General features: G+C 32.3%; 1 long non-coding RNA gene across 2 annotated transcripts; it reads left to right on the top strand.

Annotated features, from left to right (window-relative positions):
* Positions 1 to 15798: 15798 nt before the first annotated feature.
* On the top strand, positions 15799 to 22179 carry LOC139500855 (uncharacterized). Of its 2 annotated transcripts, XR_011658379.1 has the most exons (4): positions 15799 to 15913; positions 17487 to 17579; positions 20645 to 20711; positions 22065 to 22179. It is a non-coding gene; the product is annotated as an uncharacterized lncRNA (long non-coding RNA). The 2 variants fall into 2 exon arrangements; XR_011658378.1 differs by lacking the exon at positions 20645 to 20711.
* The last annotated feature ends 407 nt before the right edge of the window (positions 22180 to 22586 follow it).

Genomic DNA, 22586 nt, shown 5'->3' on the forward strand with positions numbered 1-22586 from the left:
GCATTTAGGGCAAATCTGACATGGGGTATTATTGTTTATCAGGTCAAGATCTATCTGCCCTGAAATTTTCAGATGAATCAGACAACCCGTTGTTGGGTTGCTGCCCCTGAATTGGTAATTTTAAGGAAATTTTGCTGTTTTTGGTTATTATCTTGAATATTATTATAGATAGAGATAAACTGTAAACAGGAATAATGTTCAGCAAAGTAAGATTTACAAATAAGTCAACATGACGGAAATGGTCAGTTGACCCCTTTAGGAGTTATTGCCCTTTATAGTCAATTTTTAACCATTTTTCGTAAATCTTAGTAATCTTTTACAAAAATCTTCTCCTCTGAAACTACTGGGCCAAATACTTCCAAACTTTAATTGAATGTTCCTTAGGGTATCTAGTTTGTAAATTGTATCCGAAGTTATGATCTATCAACAAACATGGTCGCCATTGCTAAAAATAGAACATAGGGGTCAAATGCAGTTTTTGGCTTATAACTCAAAAACCAAAGCATTTAGAGCAAATCTGACATGGGATAATATTGTTTATCAGGTCAAGATCTTTCTGCCCTGAAATTTTCAGATGAATCAGACAACCTGTTGTTGGGTTACTGCCCCTGAATTGGTAATTTTAAAGAAATTTTGCTGTTTTTGGTTATTATCTTGAATATTATTATAGATAGAGATAAACTGTAAACAGCAATAATGTTCAGCAAAGTAAGATTTACAAATAAGTCAACATGACGGAAATGGTCAGTTGACCCATTTAGGAGTTATTGCCCTTTATAGTCAATTTTTAACCATTTTTAGCTCACCTGGCCCGAAGGGCCAAGTGAGCTTTTCTCATCACTTGGCGTCCGGCGTCCGGCGTCCGGCGTCCGGCGTCCGGCGTCCGTCGTCTGTCGTCGTCCGTCGTCCGGCGTCGTTAACTTTTACAAAAATCTTCTCCTCTGAAACTACTGGGCCAAATTTAACCAAACTTGGCCATAATCATCATTGGGGTATCTAGTTTAAAAAATGTGTCCGGTGACCCGGTCAACCAACCAAGATGGCCGTCATGGATTAAAATAGAACATAGGGGTAAAATGCAGTTTTTGGCTTATAACTCAAAAACCAAAGCATTTAGAGCAAATCTGACATGGTGTAATATTGTTCATCAGGTCAAGATCTATCTGCCCTGAAATTTTCAGATGAATCGGACATTCCATTGTTGGGTTGCTGCCCCTGAAATTGTAATTTTAAGGAAATTTTTCTGTTTTTGCTATTATCTTGAATATTATTATAGATAGAGATAAACTTTAAACAGCAATATTGTTCAGCAAAGTAAGATGTACAAATAAGTCAACATGACCAAAATGGTCAGTTGACCACTTTAGGAGTTATTGCCCTTTATAGTCAATTTTTAACCATTTTACGTAAATCTTAGTAATCTTTTAGAAAAATCTTCTCCTCTGAAACTACTGGGCCAAATTTAACCAAACTTTGCCATAATCATCATTGGGGTATCTAGTTAAAAAAATGTGTCCGGTAACTCGACCAACAAACCAAGATGGCCGCCATGGCTAAAAATAGAACATGGGGTAAAATGCAGTTTTTGGCTTATAACTCAAAAACCAAAGCATTAAGAGCAAATCTGACAGGAAGTAAAATTGTTGATCAGGTCACGATCTATCTGCCCTGGAATTTTCAGATGAATCGGATAATTGGTTGTTAGGTTGCTGCCCCTGAATTGGTAATTTTGAGGAAATTTTGCTGTTTTTTTGTTATTATCTTGAATATTATTATAGATAGAGATACACTTTAAACAGCAATAATGTTCAGCAAAGTAAGATGTACAAATAAGTCAACATGACCAAAATAGTCAGTTGACCACTTTAGGAGTTATTGCCCTTTATAGTCAATTTTTAACCATTTTTCGTAAATCTTAGTAATCTTTTAGAAAAATCTTCTCCTCTGAAACTACTGGGCCAAATTTAACCAAACTTAGCCATAATCATCATTGGGGTATCTAGTTTAAAAAATGTGTCCGGTAACTCGACCAACAAACCAAGATGGCCACCATGGCTAAAAATAGAACATGGGGTAAAATGCAGTTTTTGGCTTATAACTCAAAAACCAAAGCATTAAGAGCAAATCTGACAGGAAGTAAAATTGTTGATTAGGTCAAGATCTATCTGCCCTGGAATTTTCAGATGAATCGGATAATCGGTTGTTAGGTTGCTGCCCCTGAATTGGTAATTTTGAGGAAATTTTGCTGTTTTTTTGTTATTATCTTGAATATTATTATAGATAGAGATACACTTTAAACAGCAATAATGTTCAGCAAAGTAAGATGTACAAATAAGTCAACATGACCAAAATAGTCAGTTGACCACTTTAGGAGTTATTGCCCTTTATAGTCAATTTTTAACCATTTTTCGTAAATCTTAGTAATCTTTTAGAAAAATCTTCTCCTCTGAAACTACTGGGCCAAATTTAACCAAACTTAGCCATAATCATCATTGGGGTATCTAGTTAAAAAAATGTGTCCAGTAACTCGACCAACAAACCAAGATGGCCGCCATGGCTAAAAATAGAACATGGGGTAAAATGCAGTTTTTGGCTTATAACTCAAAAACCAAAGCATTAAGAGCAAATCTGACAGGAAGTAAAATTGTTGATCAGGTCACGATCTATCTGCCCTGGAATTTTCAGATGAATCGGATAATCGGTTGTTAGGTTGCTGCCCCTGAATTGGTAATTTTGAGGAAATTTTGCTGTTTTTTTGTTATTATCTTGAATATTATTATAGATAGAGATAAACTGTAAACAGCAATAATGTACAGCAAAGTAAGAACTAAAAATAAGTCAGTTTGAACAAAATAATCAATTGACCCCCTAAGGAGTTATTGCCCTTCATAGTCAATTTTTAACAATTTTCTTAAAATTTGAAGATTTTCAATAACATTTTCCACAGAAAGTACTGTTATAGATAGAGATAATTGTAAGCAGCAACAATGTTTAGTAAAGTAAGATCTACAAACACATCACCATCACCAAAACACAATTTTGTCATGAATCCATTTGTGTCCATTGTTTAATATTCACATAGACCAAGGTGAGCGACACAGGCTCTTTAGAGCCTCTAGTTCGTAAATCTTAGTAATCTTTTACAAAAATCTTCTCCTCTGAAACTACTGGGCCAAATACTTCCAAACTTTAACTGAATGTTCCTTAGGGTATCTAGTTTGTAAATTGTATCCGAAGTTATGATCTATCAACAAACATGGTCGCCATTGCTAAAAATAGAACATAGGGGTCAAATGCAGTTTTTGGCTTATAACTCAAAAACCAAAGCATTTAGAGCAAATCTGACGTTGGGTAATATTGTTTATCAGGTCAAGATCTATCTGCCCTGAAATTTTCAGATGAATCAGACAACCTGTTGTTGGGTTGCTGCCCCTGAATTGATAATTTTAAGGAAATTTTGCTGTTTTTGTTTATTATCTTGAATATAATTATAGATAGAAATAAACTGTTAACAGCAATAATGTTCAGCAAAGTTAGATCTTCAATTAAGTCAAATTGACCAAAATTATCAATTGACCACTTAAGGAGTTATTGCCCTTTAAAGACTTTTTTCACAATTTGTTCATCATGTTGACTTACTTTAAAAAATCTTCTCCTTTGAAACTGCTGTATCAATTTCAGCCAAACTTAGGCTAAATGAGTTTCAGAGTATCTAGTATAAATTTTATATTTTATTTCCTTGTATGTCAAGAAACATAGCTCCTATGGCTAAAATAGAACATTGGAGAAAATGATTATTTTTTTTGGCTTTTGAAGAAAATAGGACGATCCAAAAAACATTTAAATAAATTGAAAAGCCAAAATAATCATTGATGAGAGATTTAACCAAAAGAATTAAGGTGAGCGATTCAGGCTCTTGAGAGCCTCTTGTTTTTAGATGTAACTGGAACCACACATACTATTTTATTTGGCCTTAGGCTATTTTTTTTACGGTTCATGTTTATAGCTGCTCTGTAATGATTGTGAACTCTCTCTATCTTAACCTTACTAATTTTTAATAGCTTTTTAGCTCACCTGGCCTAAAAGGCCAAGTGAGCTTTTCTCATCACTTGGCGTCCGTCGTCCGTCGTCGTCGTTAACTTTTACAAAAATCTTCTCCTCTGAAACTACTGGGCCAAATTAAACCAAACTTGGCCACAATCATCATTGGGGTATCTAGTTTAAAAAATGTGTCCGGTGACCCGGCCGACCATCCAAGATGGCCGCCATGGCTAAAAATAGAACATAGGGGTAAAATGCAGTTTTTGGCTTATAACTCAAAAACCAAAGCATTTAGAGCAAATCTGACAAAGGGTGGAATTGTTAAACAGGTGAAGATCTATCTGCCCTGAAATTTTCAGATGAATCGGATAACCCATTGTTGGGTTGCTGCCCCTGAATTAGTAATTTTAAGGAAATTTTGCTGTTTTTGGTTATTATCTTGAATATTATTATAGATAGAGATAAATAGTAAACAGCAATAATGTTCAGCAAAGTAAGATTTACAAATAAGTCAACATGACTGAAATGGTCAGTTGACCCCTTTAGGAGTTATTGCCCTTTATAGTCAATTTTTAACCATTTTTCGTAAAACTTAGTAATCTTTTACAAAAATCTTCTCCTCTGAAACTACTGGGCTAAATACTTCCAAACTTTAATTGAATGTTCCTTAGGGTATCTAGTTTGTAAATTGTATCCGAAGTTATGATCTATCAACAAACATGGTCGCCATTGCTAAAAATAGAACATAGGGGTCAAATGCAGTTTTTGGCTTATAACTCAAAAACCAAAGCATTTAGAGCAAATCTGACATGGGATAATATTGATTATCAGGTCAAGATCTTTCTGCCCTGAAATTTTCAGATGAATCAGACAACCTGTTGTTGGGTTACTGCCCCTGAATTGGTAATTTTAAAGAAATTTTGCTGTTTTTGGTTATTATCTTGAATATTATTATAGATAGAGATAAACTGTAAACAGCAATAATGTTCAGCAAAGTAAGATTTACAAATAAGTCAACATGACGGAAATGGTCAGTTGACCCATTTAGGAGTTATTGCCCTTTATAGTCAATTTTTAACCATTTTTCGTAAATCTTAGTAATCTTTTACAAAAATCTTCTCCTCTGAAACTACTGGGCCAAATACTTCCAAACTTTAACTGAATGTTCCTTAGGGTATCTAGTTTGTAAATTGTATCCGAAGTTATGATCTATCAACAAACATGGTCGCCATTGCTAAAAATAGAACATAGGGGTCAAATGCAGTTTTTGGCTTATAACTCAAAAACCAAAGCATTTAGAGCAAATCTGACATGGGGTAAAATTGTTTATCAGGTCAACATTTATCTGCTCTGAAATTTTTAGATGAATTGGACAACCCGTTGTTGGGTTGCTGACCCTTAATTGTTTGTTTTAAGAAAATTTTGCTGTTTTTGGTCATTATCTTGAATATTATTATTGATAGAGATAAACTGTAAACAACAATAATGTTCAGCAAAGTAAGATTTACAAATAAGTCAACATGACCGAAATGGTCAATTGACCCTCTTAAGAGTTATTGTTCTTTATAGTCAATTATTAACAATGTTCATAAAATTTGTAAATTTTTACTAACATTTTCCACTGAAACTAATGGGCCAAGTTCATTATAGATAGAGATAATTTTAAGCAGCAAGAATGTTCAGTAAAGTAAGATGTACAAACACATCACCATCACCAAAACACAATTTTGTCATGAATCCATCTGATTCCTTTAATATTCACATAGACCAAGGTGAGCGACACAGGCTCTTTAGAGCCTCTAGTTCTTTATTAACTTTGTTTGCATTTGTACATGTGTTGCATCAGTGAGTGACACAGGCTCCTTGGATCCTTTAGTTAGCTTTTTCTTCACCTGTACATATTTTTTTTTAGCTCTATTACCATCTGTTCAAATAAAAAAGAAGATGTGATATGATTGCCAATGAGACAACTATCCACAAAAGACTAAAATGACACAGACATTAACAACTATAGGTCACCATAAGGCCTTCAACAATGAGCAAAGCCCATACCGCATAGTCAGCTATAATAGGCCCCGATAAGACAATGTAAAACAATTCAAACGAGAAAACTAACGACCTTGTTTATGTAAAAAAAATGAATTTTATCAACTCTCTCTAACCAATGTACTCATTTTTATTAGCTCACCTGGCCCGAAGGGCCAAGTGAGCTTTTCTCATCACTTGGCGTCCGTCGTCCGTTGTCGTCCGTCGTCCGTCCGTCGTCGTTAACTTTTACAAAAATCTTCTCCTCTGAAACTACTGGGCCAAATCAAACCAAACTTGGCCACAATCATCATTGGGGTATCTAGTTTAAAAAATGTGTGGCGTGACCCGGTCAACCAACCAAGATGGCCACCACGGCTAAAAATAGAACATAGGGGTAAAATGCAGTTTTTGGCTTATAACTCAAAAACCAAAGCATTTAGAGCAAATCTAACATGTGATAAAAATGTTAATCAGGTCAAGATCTATCTGCCCTGAAATTTTCAGATGAATCGGTCAATCGGTTGTTGGGTTGCTGCCCCTGAATTGGTAATTTTGAGGAAATTTTGCAGTTTTTGGTTATTATCTTGAATATTATTATAGATAGAGATAAACTGTAAACAGCAATAATGTTCAGCAAAGTAAGATCTACAAATAAGTCAACATGACCAAAATGGTCAGTTGACCCGTTTAGGAGTTATTGCCCTTTATAGTCAATTTTTAACCATTTTTCGTTAATTAAAGTAATCTTTTACAAAAATCTTCTCCTCTGAAACTACTGGGCCAAATTAATCCAAACTTGGCCACAATCATCTTTGGGGTATCTAGTTTAAAAAATGTGTGGCGTGACCTGGTCAACCAACCAAGATGGCCGCCACCGCTAAAAATAGAACATAGGGGTAAAATGCAGTTTTTGGCTTATAACTCAAAAACCAAAGCATTTTGAGGAAATCTGACATGGGATAAAAATGTTTATCAGGTCAAGATCTATCTGCCCTGAAATTTTCAGATGAATCGGTCAATCGGTTGTTGGGTTGCTGCCCATGAATTGGTAATTTTGAGGAAATTTTGCTGTTTTTGGTTATTATCTTGAATATTATTATAGATAGAGATAAATTGTAAACAGCAATAATGTTCAGCAAAGTAAGATCTACAAATAAGTCAGCATGACCAAAATGGTCAGTTGACCCCTTTAGGAGTTATTGCCCTTTATAGTCAATCTTTAACCATTTTTCATAAATCTAAGTAATCTTTTACAAAATCTCCACTGAAACTACTAGGCCACAATCATCTTTGGGGTATCTAGTATGAAAAATGTGTCCGATGACCTGGCCGTTCAACCAAGATGGCCGCCACGGCTAAAAATAGAACATAGGGGTCAAATGCAGTTTTTGGCTTATAACTATGAAACCAAAGCATCTAGAGCAAATCTGACAAGAAGTTAAATTGTTAATCAAGTCAATATCTATCTGCCCTGAATTTTTCAGATGAATTGGACAACTGGTTGTTGGGTTGCTGCCCTCCAATTGGTAATTTTTAAAGAAATTTTGCCGTTTTTGGTTATCTTGAATACTATTATAGATAGCGATAAACTGTAAACAGCAATAATGTTCAGCAAAGTAAGATCTACAAATAAGTCAACATGACCTTAATGGTCAATTGACCCCTTAAGGAGTTATTGCCCTTTATAGTCAATTTTTAACAATTTTCATTAATTTGGTAAATACATGTATATGTAAATTTTTACCAAATATAGTTCTCTGTTACTAATGGGCATAGTTCATTATAGATATAATTGTAAGAAGCAAAATCGTTCAGTAAAGTAAGAACTTCAAACACATCACCATCACCAAAATACAATTTTGTCATGAATCCATTTGTGTCCTTTGTTTAATATGCACATAGACCAAGGTGAGCGACACAGGCTCTTTAGAGCCTCTAGTTAGCTTTTTCTTCACTTGTACAACATGAATTAGCTATCTTTGCATATACAAATGGTTTTTATTAGCTTTCTCTTACACTGTACACATTTTTAATTAGCTTTCTCCCCACCTAAATATTATTCGTCATATTTTCTTGCCTTGTACAAGTGTTATATTTGTACACACTTTATCAGCTCTCTTTTTAGCTTGTACCAGTACATATTTTATTGGCTCTTTCTTCAGCTGTACTGGTACATATTTTATTAGCTCTTTCTTTTATTTGTACACGTTTAATTGACCTTCTTTTCATCTGTATGTACTTTCTATCAGCTCTTACTTTAGCTCTGAACAATTTTGATTTGTTCTCTTTTTACTTGTTTGTGTTAATATATTTTTAGCTCTGATGACAACTCTTCATGCTTTATTATCCACTCACTTGTCACATGTAAGTATATGTATCAGCACCTCTTTTCACACAAAATCTTAAGGAGGTACCTAACACTACAGGGAGATAACTCTGTAAAGTCAGCTAAACGTTTTAATTACATTGTGTTGTAAAAGGAATATTAAGCTTCTCAATGATCAAAATTGGTGGTTGTCAAATTGCTTTATAACCAGTGTAATTTTTCTGACAAAACGGTTGGTTCAAAATTTTAATTTTTTTATATTTTTATTAAAGTGTCAAAAGTAAATACTTTGACAAAATTTTATGAAAATTAAACAAGCTAAATTAATTTTAGTGAAAGTGTTGGGTACCACCTTAAGAGTAATATAGGGTTATTGCATGAATATTGGGGAATATTGTCCCGAGTAGAATTTTATATTGCACGAGCTTGCGAGTGCAATATATGTTCTACGAGGGACAATATTCCCCAATATTCATGCAATAACCCTTTTATTGTATAGCAATATACTATTTTAAAGTAAAAATTGGTTTAAACTAAGATTTTGACATTGATGACGTCATTAATTTTGAAGATTTATTGCACTAGTGCAATATTGGAATTTATTGCACGCTAACTTTTGGTTACTTTCTGTGGGAAATATTATATTGCTATACAATAAAAATTCTTATTAGTCTTACCCATTTCAATATAATTTAATTTTGGATGTAACATGTCTTCTGATTGGCTGACGTTATTTTGTTATGAGCCCATAGACATAATTTAGTCATGTGACCGTAACGTCATCAACGTTTTTTCATGGTTTTCTACGGTTTAAAATGGAATTTAGAATTAAATTATAAGAAATGACTGTAATATTTTTTCTGTCTATTCGAAATAACATAAAAAATGTGGTGCACACTGTTAAATAACCCGCTATGCGTGTTATTCAGTGTGCACCATATTTTTTATGTTATTTCTTCATAGACAGAAAAAATATTACATTCATTCCTTAAATAACTTAAGATCAATTATTTATGAAAAGTGCTATACTTCATTCTTTGCATGCTTTATTCTTTACTTCCCATTTTAACTTGTACATGATCAATTGTTCTTTCTTAAATATTGACCTCAGTTTGAGTTAGTACAACAATAAAATTAGAGAATTAGAAAAAAATATCATCGCAAATATTTTCCTAGATACTGACGTCAAGGTCATGGTTTTATACCTCTATTAATTGTTATATTTAACTAAATGTCCTACTTTGGCTATGTCTTATACCACATATTTATTTTAGTTGTTTTTGTAAACACTAGCTATAAATAATTACATCTCAATAATACAAGCAATTAATAAGAAATAAACAGTGTTTTACACCAGATATAATTGTCTTTTAGTACAATTGCGACCGGTAAAGGTGATACCTATGTACAAGAATGAGGAAGCGACAAGACAATCGTAGTGGGCGTTGGTTGTGTTTTTTTTAAAGACAAGATGGCTGGCCTCCATGTTAACCAAATGATCTCTAAGTCATATTAAGTAACTGGATTAAAATCAGTGTCATTATTTTACACACAAATTTCATCAAACAAATGAATTGAAGATGTTAATGTCGTAACTGATCGTCACTTTGTGGTAATATACCGAGTGACCCAGCAGGCCGTATGGCGTCGTCTTATGTTGTTCCGTAAATGTCATTCTTGCTATTAGTCAGGGACTTTGATATATAGATCTGAATTATCCATTACTTAACAAATGATGTATTTGCGTACAAAAACTGAAATAAATTTTAAACAAAAAAGATTTTAGGTAAAATTTAGGGGAAAGTCATATTGACAGCGGGCAGCCCCACAACACAAATTTATAAAGAATAGGCACACAGAGAGCACCTTGCTGTACTCCTTCAACTTGTTCCCTGCTTTTTTTTCATTAAATTTCCTCGAGTCTTTAAAGACAATTTTACCTACTTGTTAAAGAATTTTTCTTCTTTCATTTTCTAAGAAATTGATTTTGAAAAGTACTTTTTTTTTCTTTTCTATGTTTTTGATTTTTTAAAAGATTTTTTTTTCTTAATTTTTTATGTTACTGATATATTTGTCAGTGATTTTTTTTTATGTTTCTTTTGTTAGATTGAACAGTGCTATGGGGATTTTTTGTTCCAATGGTAGGAAAGTTTAAAGACAAATAACAGATTCCCTATTGATTTTTTATGGGAAAAAGGTGAGTAATGAAAGAAAATTAAATAAAAAGAAAGACTTATATATTTTTAAATAACATGATGAAGAAAAAACAAAAAACCAAACTACCCTTTAAAAGTAAAAAAAAAAACATGATTAGATTTGAAATTCACAGAAAGTAAAAAGATTACCCTTAAAAAAAGATATGCAGTAAAATGATTTAAAAAATAAAACCCCAAAAAACCCTAATAAAACATTACCTGTAAAATAAAACTAACTTAACTAAAATTACCTATATAAAAAAAATTATACTAAAATTACCTTTTTGACAAGAAAAATAACAAACACTCATTTGATACAAGTTATAAGAAAGAAATAAAAATGTAATGTAAGAGCTAGGAAAATTTGAGTGTGAGCTGTAAACTGAAAAAAATAGTCTCTTTAAAAATTAACTGTTAATGATGAATTGTTATTTCTACTAAATGGCAAAAAAAATTTCTGATTTTGCAGCTAAATTTGATAAGGTATTGATTGTTTCAGATTACATATATAACTAGATGCTTTATGAATGTCAATAAAATTTCATTATCTAGCACGCAAAATAAAATTAGGAATTTCTAGACAGATTTGTATCAGATTAAATAATAAAGTATATATTACATAACAAACCATTGATCGATTCTAAATTAATCCTTAGGATTTCCCATATTTAGGATTAATCATCATGTGACAAAAGATTAGAGGGAAAAATAGATTCTACCACTGCATCGAGTGTGATACCATATTTATCTACTAGAGACAGTTAAATTTTCAAATTTAAAACACAAGGCTTCCCAAGCATTTTAAATGTCTATAATTAGCTGTCGAGAGTGGACAAGTTTTGGTTACTCTGATAATTTTTAGCTCACCTGGCCCAAAGGGCAAAGTGAGCTTTTCTCATCATCTTCCGTCGTTGTTAACTTTTACAAAAAACTTCTCCTCTGAAACTACTGAGACAAATTTAACCAAACTTGTCCTAAATCAACATTTGGGTATCTAGTTTAAAAAATGTGTCTGATGACCCCACCCCAGTGAACCAAGATGGCCAACATAGCTAAAAATAGTACATATGGTAAAATGCAGTTTTTGGCTCATATCTCTGAAACCAAAGCATTTAGAGCAAATCTGACTGGAGTTAAATTGTTCATTAGGCCAATTAAAATTAATTGATAGATTTTCATCCCCGCCCGCCCCTCTGAAATCGTCCCGCCCCGATTTTTTTTATTTTGCAAAATTTACGATTTCCGGATTTTGTTCATTTCCGTTACCGGTAACCGTCAAAAATTTCGTTTCATTCGAACTTCCTGTTTATGAAATTTCGGTTTTCATATTTCTTGTTTCGAGTACTTTAAAACGATTATGTTGACAAAATCTGCTGCTCAATGATGACAGTATCAACTACGGAGAATATAGAAAGATTACCAGAAGGGCATGAAATATTCGGGTTACGAGTATTAAATACGGTGTGTCCAACGCAAATCGCGGAATGTCACAAATTGGAAATTTCTTTCATCAGAAAATTGTGGATTTATTTAATAATACATTGACTTTGTGTAAGCAAATTTGGGCTGTGAATGATTTCCAAAGTGCAAGAATCATGGAACAAATTGGTAGAAAAAAAAGAGTTCAAAAAGTCGGCAAACATACACATTGTGTACTAGAAAACCCTTAGATTTACCTATGGCTATTGTTTTTGTTTAAAAACACAAAATACCATTTACAATGTAATTATATATGCGTCACTTCTTGCATAACTTGAGAATCTTAAAAGCGCCAACTTCACTATTCCTGGCAACACTTGTTTGAGTGTTCATTTCATTCATAATACTTGTGCTGTATACCACTGCATTTACATAAGTTTATGGGGACTACAAACCATCGCTTAGAGAGCAAAATAAATTTGGAGTTGGTAGTCAAATGAATAGAGAATTTCTCCATGGTTTTACTGTTTGCTGAAAATATGTTTCTAAAGTAGCAATTGCATGTAGAACAGTCCGTGTTGAAAATCAGAGATGTTTATTCAAGAATTATGTACGATTCTTTATACATGTTTAAACATTTACATGGTATAAGCTAAATTTTGTAATTATAAGACTTGCATATATATGAAGTTCACGCCACAAGAAGGTTTCAAATCGAATAAAATTTAAAAAATAAAATCCTCCCACCCGCCCCATTTTTTTCAAAACTTTGGATGAAAATCTACTAATTAATTTTAGTTGGCCTTAGGTCAAGATCTATCTGCCCTGAAATTTTCAGACCATTCAGGCAACCAGTTGTTGGGTTTGAATTGGTAATTTTAAGAAAATTTTTGCAGCTTTTGGTTATTATCTTGAATATTATTATAGATAGAGATAAACTGTAAACAGCAATAATGTACAGCATAATAAGACCTAAAAATAAGTCAACATGACCAAAATGGTCAATTGACCCCCTAAGGAGTTATTGTCCTTTATAGTCAATTATCAACAATTTTCAACAATTTTGTAAATTTTTACAAAATATTTTCCACTGTAACTACTGGGCCAAGTTCAATGTAAATAGAGACAACTGAAAGCAGCAAGAATGTTCAATAAAGTAAGATCTACAAACACATCACCATCACCAAAACACAATTTTGTCATAAATCCATCTGTGAGCGACTCAGGCTCTTTAGAGCCTCTAGTTGAAAATATATATACAGACAATCTTAATCCTTCTTTTCAAATGACCTGTCTTTCTATTAATGTCATCAGGTAATGTCACCTTTTTTCAAGACATCTCAAAAGGAATTTCAGATGAAAGCAAGAAATTTGACGTCATACTCCAATTTTGTCCAATGAAGAACCGAGATCAGACGAACCAGACATTGATTTAAAATAAACCGAAACAGGTCATGGAAAAGTATAAATCTAGAAAGAATTAGAGAAAATGGTTCATACCATAGCTGCAGATTAAAAAAAAGAACTTAAGAGATTTTGATGAAGGCATTCAGTACCATGAGGATATATATTTAAGTTTGCCGCCAATTAAATTTCTGTACCTGATGTATCCCAAAAAAATTTGCTGCAGTCACTTCCTGTTTTAGTGCTTACCAAATATAGTAACGAAGTGATATTTAGTGCAATGCCAGTTTCATGTAAAGTCACTTTTCCTCACAAGCTAAAACAAGTTGAAAGATTGAAAATAAATTTCAGTTTTGTTTTAACAATTTTGTCGATTTCTCGGAAGTGAGAAATAGTGATCCTTGATTCTGTTATTGGAATCGACAGCATTAACATTTAGGTTCAGTCTGAAGTTATATATTTAAAAAAGAACATGTATGATTGCCAATGAGACAACTCTCTATAAGAGACCAAATGACACAGAAATTAACAGTTATAGGTCATCGTACAGCCTTCAACCATGAGCAAAGCCCATACTGCATAGTCAACTATGAAAGGCCCTGAAATGACAAATATTAAACAATTTAAACTAGAAAACTAACAGCCTAATTAATGTACAAAATAATGAACCAAAAAATGAAAATGATACATAGAAACAAATGACAACCACTGAATAACAGGCTCTCCTGACAGTCAAATACAGAATGTCCGTATAAGGGTATTGTTCATATATGTACTGCCTTGTGCTCCAATTGCACAAAATCTGCAGTAAATTTGCAAACAATAAAAATCAGCCATCGATAAGGTAAATAGATAAGCCATAGCTATATAGATTAGGATTCCTATACAATCATGCCATAGATTTGGGATGGATGGCATGACGTCATATTTGCCATAAAATAAGAATCTGAAATAGATTTGAGTCCTACATTTATATTCTTTCATAAATGTTAATCTTGCTAAAGGCTTGATGTAGAATTTTGTTAAATCACTATAGAGATGTTTGGAAAGAGATTTATAATTTCAGAAAATGTTTGCTTAATGGATATTGACAAGATGTGGCTTCCAGATAAAAAACCGATTGCAAGCAGAAAGATAATAACAAGATATATTTATAGTTTATGGAGGTAAGTGTTCTTGAAGAGAAATAAGAAAATGTGGTATGAGTGCCAATGAGACAACTCATAACTAAGTCACAAATTGTAAAAGTAAACCATTATAGGTCAAAGTATTGTCTTCAACACAGAGCCTTGGCTCACACTGAACAGCAAGCTATAAAGGGCCAATGGTCTAATATATATAAACAAGAAACACTTATGAACCACATCAACATTCAACAACCACTGAACATTAAGTTCAGGTGCAAACAAATGCAGCAGGTTTAAACATTTCAATAGGCACCAACCTTCACCCTTACCTGAAACAATAGTGTAACATCACAGAATAGAAAGGCACTCTAAAACATATCAATTGAAATGGCTTAAGTCAATTAAAATATGTATTAACAAAATCAAGTGAACACTTGGGAGTGAAATGATGTAAAAGAAAGGAAAAAGATATCAAAGGGGTAGTAAATCTCAAGTAAAAAAATAAACAGACAAAACCATGGCAAAAAAAACAAACAAAAAAATGTATAGACAATCAACTACAAAACACAACATGTAAAACTAAAAATCCACCTAAAATGAAACGTTAATCTCAGGTGCTCCAAAAGTAAGCAGATCCTTCTCCACAAGAAATTTGCTCCTCATGTGTAAATTTTGTCATATCAATTTACTGTTTTTACTATCATGCCTGTATTATAAGTTTTAATATATTTTCAACAAATTTGCAATGGTTTAATAAGATTTTTTTTTTTTAATTTGGTTTTTATGAAACAAAATGTCAGATTTGGCGCTAATTTTACCTTCACCTTAAGTGTATACAACTCTCATCTCTTTAATACATATCTTTAGATGCACTCAGGGCCAAAGGTTTTAAGAACAAAAGCCACAATAAGGAAATTTCAAAGTAGGTTAACTAGAATATTCCAATTTACGTCAACACTTGAATGGGAAAAACCTTGATTTGATTAATAAGTTTAACCTTTAACAAATGGTATGGAGTGCTACACAATATCATAAATTATCCTTGGGTTTTATTCTTGTGGTTTCATGATTTACAGAAGAAAGGCACAATCTTCATAAATTTTAGAAGAAACTTTTATTAATTTTTGGTCTTGCTGGTGACGAAAGTTGCCGAATGCAAGTCATAGAAATCATTCTAATGGCAGTGGTGACTACAGCATGCCTTTTGCAGTACAATAGCTCAATTTATCTGGTTTTTTTTTATAATCTTTCTAATTTCAGTGCCAAATTAGAGTTTTGACACCAATTTCACGGTCCACTGAACATAGAAAAAGATAATGCAAGTGGGGCATCCATGTACTATGGTGTACTATATATGGACACATTCTTGATTGGTATTGAATTATCAGGCAATACTTGTAATTTTCACAAAGTCTTTATCTTGATAAAAGGTTTGATAAAATGTTAAATAGCCTTTAATGCAACTATATTTTCTAAAAATATTTTTTGGATTTTTCTGTGTTAAATGCCATTTTTAGCACTCAGTACCCACAGCACTTACTATTGACAGGAAAACTGGCAATCCTATAAAAATAAGAAGATGTGTTATGATAGCCAATACAGACCGTGCAAGGGCTATATAGCCAGTCAAGGTCGTTTTAAACTTCTATATATATATGATTGCCAATGAGACAACTACTTGTATCCACTAAAGTTCAAATGTAGTGAATGTAACAATAATTGGCAACTGAAGGGCCTTCAACAATGAGAAAAAAAACATAGGTTATAGTCAATTAAGTTTGGAATTAACTACATATTGCCATGAGGGGGGATTAAAATCACAACATCAGTGTGGATTGTTATTACTGTTGAGGAGCTACTTACAATACTTGGCAATGATTTAGTTTTGAACACTGAATTAAGGATGTCTGCTTGTCATGTTTTGGAGTTTTTGTCAGATTTTCGGAATCCTCTGGTTTTATCCATTTGAATGCCTTAAAAAATTTGCCCATGAACCCCCATTTTTCTTTTTATAAATCTGTTACATGTATAATTATAAGTCATTTGTAAAAGTTTTATAAAATTTTATTTATTTTTTAATAGTATTTGAGAACTTTAACTGGTCAATGATAAAGCTATGAAAAATCAAGAGAGAACATTTTCCCACCAAAACTCCAATGGCTAATATCTCGAAAACAAGCACATTGACCCCTATATTTGTTTTGCTTTTTTTATTCCTTAATTTTTTCCCTATCAATACATACTAGTTTTATGAAAAGTTATTTATTTTGAAACTGAGCAGCGAACATCCTTAAGGGCATACGATACAGTTTTGATCCTGTATTTACAAGTCCGTGAAAATTTGCATGTAGGCTATTTTTTACCTAATTAAATCAAATATGTAATAAAAAATATACCTTCATGTGCTACTTTTTGAGTAAAATGAGGTCGAAATTTTGTATATTTGATCAAAATTCAGATTTGTGGCCATAATTTCTTTTTCGAAAGAAAGACATAACTTTTTTGTTATAAAAGATAAACACAAATTGTTTTTTGTTAAATAATCGGAAATATCTGTATTTTATAAGTATCCGAAAAAATTATGCATTTTTTTTTCAGAAATAACTCCAGTTTCATCAAATGTTCATGAATTGAGGAAAATACGTCATTTTTTGCTGCATGTTTATCAAAATTTAAAAAAATCCTCTATTTACAGTTTTATAAAATTTGGGTCACATAATCTCCCAGCAAAATGAAACAAAATGCCGTTTTGAAAAATAGGGGTCCATGAACTCGTTTTCAAATTAAATCAGTTTGAATGATCAAAATCAGTCGAAAAATGCATCTTTTCCCGATATGTCACAGTTTGACGTCGCGAAAATAACAAATTACGTTAGCAACGTCATTACCTTTCCTGTAACTGTATCATATGCCCTTAAGTCAGCATTTATGTCTGATTTATTACAGGTATGAAAGTCTGTCTAGTAGGAAAATACATTAAGATGAAGAACTACAATATAAATTGTGATGACATTGAAAAGAGAACAGATTTTAGCAATGGTAATTGATATTAATATTAATATTAACAAAAAATAAAATGTATGCAACATGTGTACTATGAATAGTCTTGGAAAAAAGACAGCAATTAAAAGTTGCATAGGAACCAATTTACAGCTGATTTCCTAATGCTTGCAAAGTAAAACTTTGTTTGGCCTGCTTGCTTTGTTTGTATAATTGTTAATACAAGCTTTGTAAACAAGATTGACATCTTTAAACAATATATATAGGCATTGTTTAACCTGAATATATTATATTTTAATTTAATTGTGTGTTATCCTATGGATTGTACAATATAAAAACCAAGCAAGCAAGCTAACCAAAGTTTTGTTCTACATGCATTAGGAAATTAGCTGTAATCATATTTTTTTTCTTAATTTTTGCATGTTACCTTGAATTTATAATAGAAAGAGAGAAACTTTAAATAGCAAAAATGGTCAGCTATACATGATCTACAAATATGTCAAACTTTTCCCAAATTGTTAGTTGACTCTGTATAGGAGTGATTGCCCTTACCCTTTTTTGTGTTCAGTGCAAAATACTTAAGATACAGAGAAACTTTAAATATAAAAATGATCAGCAATACAGGATCAACATTTTTTTGTCATGAATTCTATTCTAGTCCTTAATATTGGAGAGTGTCTATTGTTGGAGATGCACAAAACCTAGGTAGGCAACACAGGCTCTTTGGGGCCTCTATGTGGTTTTTTTATGATATTGGGTTGCTTTTTCTTTGAAGTATTCTCAACATCTCCTTTTATTCATATTTATCTTTTGTAAGCTTAATTTCACACGTTGAAAGAAAATTTAGACACATTTGCATAGTTTGCTTGAAAAACACAATTTTAAGATTTTTTTTGGGGATGAATTTATTATGCTGTCATGATGCAGCTATTTATAATATCTCATTTTTACACTTTTCCTTGTACAATGTCTCAGACTTGTTAATTTCATGTTGCTTAAATTTTTTCTAGATGACGTAAATTAATGTGAAGATAAGAAATCATTTAGTATGTCCTAGTTATCAAATTTTGTTTCCTTGCTTGACATAATCCTTGTTAGCCTAGGTGGTAGTGGTCTAAGTAGTTGTTACTGTAATCACTAGACAGTCAACACTGAGGCTGAGAGTTTGAATCCCGCTCGTGCAGGTGCACTTGACTCCAATCTTAATTGACTAGGATTGTCAGTTTTCCTATTGAAGCCTCACGGTCTTGGTTTTCTCCATGCACTCCGGCTTCCTCCATCAATAAAAACTGGACTCCTCGAAATAGCCAAAAAGCATTAAAAAAAAAAAATCAATAAAAAAAATCAATGTTAGCTATTGCCATTTCTTTGTTGCCCATGTCGTCTGCTGTCAACCTGCCTCAGTCTGCCACATTCTGTAAACTCATTACCTTTATATATTTCATTTATTCTGCGAAACTACTTACACTATTTTCACTAAACTTCGCAGGAATGATTTATAGAATGTCTTTTACAAAACGCCCTAATTTGGTTTTAATCGAATGAATTACATGCGGGCCACAGGTTAATTCAGATTGATTTGTCAAACAAAAAAATCTTGTACACTGAACTGCCAGGTACAATGCCCTGATTCTTCTGACACTTTTCGAAAAAGATGTTTTATAATAGAATTTGTAAGATGTAACACCACCAAATTTTGCCCAGTCAGAAAAGAATGTGCGGTATAGGCTTTGCTCATTGTTGAAGGCCATATGGTGACCTATTCTGTGTTATTGTGGTCTCTTGTGGAGAGTTGTCTCATTGACAATCATACCAAATCTTCTTCTTTTATGCTAGAAAGTTTGTAGTTAAACATGTATTATTTAAAATGTGAGCTTTTATGCTTGCAATACTTATCCCGTCACAAAAACTGCCAAAATAAGCCAATCACAAAAATAATTAGAATTTACGGTTATGCCATTATGCAAGCGTGCATGGACCATTAAGTATCTGTGAGGTTATTTTAAGTTGATTAATGAGAAAAATAAATATTCAGGTGTCATATAAAGCCTGTGCCTCTTTTAAATTGTTACTTTATGGAAGGGGATAAACTATAAATTTCAGAAATGATTTTGGTTTTTTATTTATTTGAATAGTACCACAACATAAATAAGAACTTGCATTCTGAAGTCTCATACACTCATGTTGTTTCTGAAATTTTAAAATAATTGATCATTGTTGTCCATTCTTAAAAATCACAATAATTTATAGATCCATTCAAACTTTCTAGTATGTTCTTTTATTAGGCCCAATTTGATGGTGTTATATCTTACAAAGTCTATGCAAATTATTTTTGAAAAGAATTCCAATCAAGCTAGTGCTAGGAGCCATCTTAAAACTTGCAAGGAGGCGATAGTTCATCCATGTTGACGGCCTCACTGTGACTTTGAGATGAAGAACAGCAATGAAAGCTTTTTTTTTTATGCCCCACCTACGATAGTAGAGGGGCATTATGTTTTCTGGTCTGTGCGACCTTCCCACCGTTCGTTCATTTGTCCGTCTGTCCCGCTTCAGGTTAAAGTTTTTGGTCAAGGTAGTTTTTGATGAAGTTGAAGTCCAAACAACTTGAAACTTAGTATACATGTTCCCTATGATATGATCTTTTTAATTTCAATGCCAAATTAGATTTTGATCTCAATTTCACAGTCCACTGAACATAGAAAATGATAGTGCAAGTTTCAGGTTAAAGTTTGTGTCAAGGTAGTTTTTGATGAAGTTGAAGTCCAATCAACCTAGCAAGTTTCAGGTTAAAGTTTTGGTCAAGGTAGTTTTCAATGAAGTTGAAGTCCAATCAACCTGAAACTTAGTACACATGTTCCCTTTGATATGATCGTTCTAATTTAAATGCCAAATAACATTTTTTACCCAATTTCACAGTCCACTGAACATAGAAAATGATAGTGCAAGTGGGGCATCTGTGTACTATGGACACATTCTTGTTGTGTTTTATTTTATATTTATATGTTTGCTGTGTATGCACTGATTTTGTTTCATGAATGTATACCACATATCTTTTGTTTTTTCTAAAAAAGTATATGAATTTGCAGTATTTTTTTAAATTTTAGGATCACTTTATCCTTCTGTTTCTACAGACTGCTAAGTAGACTAACCCCTTTAAAGGGAGCGAGTGTGGTAAGTATTCTATTTTGTCCCTAATATGCTAATATAAAAAGGAAGCTGTATGATTGCCAATGAAACAACTCTCCACAAGAGACCAAGACATAGAAATTAACAGCTATAGGTCACTGTATGGCCTTCAACAATGAGGTCATACTGCATAGTCCATTGTAAAAGGCCTCTAAATCACAAATGTAAAACAATTCAAATGAGAAAATTAAGCCTAATCAATGTACAAAAAAAATAAAGAAAAAAAAAAATATGTAACACAGCAACAAATGACAACCACTGAATAACAGGACCCTGAATTGGGACAAGCACAGTCCATAATTTCAAGAAAAGAATTTGCAGTTGATACTAACAATGTTACAGGTGAAATAGAACAAATCTGAAAAGGGCTTATATAGGCTTGACCTGTTGGCCAATGCTATTCAATTTTTATGCCCCACCTACGATAGTAGAGGGGCATTATGTTTTCTAGTCTGTGCGTCTGTCCGTTCGTCCGTCCCGCTTGAGGTTAAAGTTTTTGGTCAAGGTAGTTTATGATGAAGTTGAAGTCCAATCAACTTGAAATTTAGTACACATTTTCCCTATGATATGATCTTTCTATTTTAAATGGCAAATTAGATTTTGATCCCAATTTCAAGGTCCACTGAACACAGAAAGTAACAGTGGGAGTGGGGCATCCGTGTACTATGGACACTTTCTTGTTTAAAATATTTAAAAAAAAATTGTTTCAACTAGAATAATTTTGTTGACATTTTCATTCCAAAAGACAAAAGAATTCTGTGAAAGTTGAACAAATGTAATTTATTTCAACTACATTTTAGCCTAGGAAACATTGAATCCAAAGATTTTCAAACTAAATATTCAAGTCATGAAGGTTATTTGAAATAAAAAAAAACATAATGTTAAAAATGAATCTTGTCCATGCATGCAATGTTTGTTTCTGTCCTAAAAACCAATGAAAATTGACTGGTTTTGTTGAATTTGTTTGAAAATTGAAAATTATTAAATTTGACATCCTAAAAAGAAAAAAGATACGTTAATATTAAAAAAAGGACATATTTTCTGTCTGCTGCTTGTTTTTTACTATGATATATTGTCATAATGCCCATAAAATCTGAATTTAAAATTTTAGCTAGAAAAGAGGGCCTTATCATATAAACTCCTTTGAAGCAATGTGTTTAAAAAGCTCCATGTAGAGTGCAGACTAATGAATTCTTACAATTGCCTCCCTTTGTTATTCAAGCCCAACAAGAACTATTTCCCATTTGGGCTACAATTTTTTTTCATTTTTTTTCCCACTTTAAGGCATTTACTTTTATGATTTTGTTATGCTTTTTTAATTTTTTTAATTTCTTTTAGCTTTCCCTGGAAATAAAGATCACTTCATATTTTACACTAACACCCCATTCTGGCAGTTAATTTGAAAACTTTCTGGAAAAAGACAATGCTTGAAATTTTGGAAGAACTCAAATAGGTAATTTATGAATAGTCTGTTTGAATGCAGTACATCTAAACCTAAGCTATATTCCTATTTTTTTTATGATACACAACTGAATTGTTTGTACACTTTGTTCTTTGTAGAACATGTTTGTAATATTGGCCACTGAATATTAAGCAACCTTAAGATTGAATGAATACATGTCAGAAATATGAGTTACGAGAGGGAAGGTTGTATAGCTATGTTAGTTACCAACTTAGATTTAAAAAAAAATACAAATAAATAAATTATGATTTTGTTCTTTTGTTGAATATGTTTGTAATATTGGCCACTGGCTAAATTATGATTTTGTTCTTTTGTTGAATATGTGTGTAATATTGGCCACTGGCTTTTAAGCAACCTTAAGATTAAATGAATACATATTAGAAAAATGAGTTATGAGA

Source organism: Mytilus edulis, chromosome 13, assembly GCF_963676685.1.
Source record: "Mytilus edulis chromosome 13, xbMytEdul2.2, whole genome shotgun sequence".
Lineage (NCBI taxonomy): Eukaryota > Metazoa > Mollusca > Bivalvia > Mytilida > Mytilidae > Mytilus > Mytilus edulis.